Source organism: Penaeus japonicus, unplaced genomic scaffold, assembly GCF_977035675.1.
Source record: "Penaeus japonicus unplaced genomic scaffold, GWHDUDI00000001_assembly GWHDUDI00000010, whole genome shotgun sequence".
In the NCBI taxonomy this organism is placed as follows: domain Eukaryota; kingdom Metazoa; phylum Arthropoda; class Malacostraca; order Decapoda; family Penaeidae; genus Penaeus; species Penaeus japonicus.
In genome coordinates, this window is record NW_028234412.1 from 33,853,070 (window position 1) to 33,855,569 (window position 2,500).

General features: G+C 36.0%; 1 protein-coding gene across 3 annotated transcripts in view; it reads right to left on the reverse strand.

Moving 5' to 3' along the window:
- Positions 1 to 1,563, reverse strand: part of LOC122254524 (uncharacterized) — a 27,831-nt gene extending 26,268 nt beyond the window's left edge. For all 3 annotated transcript variants that reach the window (XM_043018228.2, XM_086541303.1, XM_043018225.2), the window contains exon 1: positions 1,419 to 1,563. The gene's annotated coding sequence lies outside the window, so the exon portion shown is untranslated. The remainder of the gene's footprint in view (positions 1 to 1,418) is intronic.
- Positions 1,564 to 2,500: the final 937 nt, after the last annotated feature.

Here is a 2,500-nt window from a genome sequence, read left to right on the forward strand (position 1 = left end):
TCTGGTCACCAATTTCCACAAGACTATGGACACTCCCAACCACTTTCGGTAAAAGCTAAGGAAGTGCACATCTGAACTATGCCCCCCCTCCCCCTAATATCCTTCTATGCCACATTCTTACCATATGCCATAGACTCCAAAGAATCCAATCTTTGGTATGTAGGTCATCTTTGTACACTGGCAACTGAATTTTTCTGTTAGGTCCAAATTATATAAAAATGAAATAAAATTGCCATTATGAGTTAGGCAGTGTAGGAGCATGCACGGCAAGATTTGGCTAATAAGCAGTTTTGGAAAACGGGGACACTGCAAACTGAATGTAGGTTTATTTTGAGGACAATAAATGAATGCACTGCTTTCTCTCTTCCTCTTTTTTTCTGACTTTAATTCTCGTATTCGCAAAAGGAAACACAACAGATAAGTATTTTGCAATATTGCAATAAAGTTTGAAACTGAAAAACATACAAAGGGTAAACAATATTTCTATGGGTGACCATGATTGGCAGTGACATCACAAGAATTATATGTACAAAGATAGTTTAAGAAAGGTTTCCACATAGCTGAGTCTTTTGCTGAATACCAAAGGTGATCTAGACTTTGTCAACGGAAGTGTGGAGAGACTAGACCGCAGAACCTGCCTATCACTACTGTTTTTCTCATTCTGTACTTCATTCTGTACTTCAATTGTCACCAAGTTGCATTTTTTCTGTTTTCTGTTTGATAATTATCACTTTAAGTCTCATTACTTAACAATTTTATTAGTACAATTTAATATTTCATGCATATAAATATGCATTAAAACACACATACATACCTTAACATTAACTCACAAGTAAGCACATACTTACTCACAAGCAAGCACATACTCACACTCACAAGCAAGCACATACTCACACTCACTCACACATAAAACAAAAACAAAAACAAAAAAAACATCAATATAGGTCTATCCTTAGTACAGAAACCACACACTGCAATTAGCAGACTACACTTGTGGATTTCAAGGTACATGAGTCACTATATTCGTCGCAAAGATAACAAATAAAACTCAAAACAGCCCAAGAGATAAATAAAATCTCACAATTAAAGATTCAACCCATTAAACTTCAGGTACCTTGTATCGAGGTCAATAACGTCAGACCTATCAATCACAGCGCTTTTCTCTTCTCTATTCGTGCCTAACGCCTATGACGACAGATAGATCGAACATCTACGAGGAACTTTTATCCTGGAAACAAGATTCATTCGGGAAAATATTGCCACAGGAAAATAACCATAAAATATATCTAAAAAAAAAAAAAAAAAAGTGACACGAGCGGCCCCATGACCCCCCCCCCCAACCACCTCCTCCTCCGTCCCTCATCCTCATCGTCTCATTTCTGCACTTTTCCTTCTTTCCACGTCTTATTTCTCCTCACCTCTACCTCCTGGAGTCATTTCCACCGTCCACCGTCGCATCTCGTCGCCGGAAACAGCATCGCACCGTTAAAATAAGGGTGAAAAGGGGAGCCAAGTCTGCACACTTGAATATAAGAGTTTGTTGTTGTTCTCTGGTCAGCGCCATCTGTCGGCCGCGAAAGGAACTACGAGGAGGGTTCATTCGAGATTCTCTTCCTCGGTCCTTTTTTACATCTAGTGAGGCAAGGCCTTTTCTCGACTGCTTTGGACGATTAGAACTAGAAATGGGAATTTACGCTATATATGTGATCTAGATAAGTTTGCGTTGTCGATTCAATGCTTATATGTTGATTCTAATTCAAATTAAGTTGCAGTTTCTGTGATAATATCATACCGATCGAAATATTTCGAATGATTCCATTTCAAAGAAAACGTGTAAATTTAGAAAGGAGTGACTTCATTATAAGTCTTTATTCCTTGTTTTATCCAATTACGTTAATTCTGAAGTATTCGCCCATATATATCACATCATCCTTAAAAAAATTATTACATCCAGCGAGAGAATACACCATCCTTCAGAAAAATCATCCAAAAATATACCAATTCCTGAAATTTTCGATACGTACTAACTGAAGTACTGGCAAGACGATACCAAATTCCTAAACCAGTCACGAGTTATATTTCCAAAAATGGTGTAATATTTCCCTCCAAAAACACAAAACAAAGGAGGGTAATGGAATTCGAATTTCCGCAACGGTTTATTTGGAGTTAAATGTCAGTGTTCGGACACGTGACGTTGAAGCTTTTGTATTACGGAGTAACGCTTATTACTCATTTCCGTAAAATTAGATGTTCTACTTATGTTATTCTAGAGTTCAAGAACATTCCAGTGTTGATGATTATTTTCATTAACATCATCTTCATTACCATCCTCATTTTAGTTATTCTAATCGTTATGATCTATACCATTGTTGTTATCATTATTGGTATTATTATTATCATCATCACCATTATTATGATAATAATAGTAATATAAATGATTATCATTTTGTTTTTATTATCATTACTCTTATCATTGTTATTATCATCATTAATATAATTA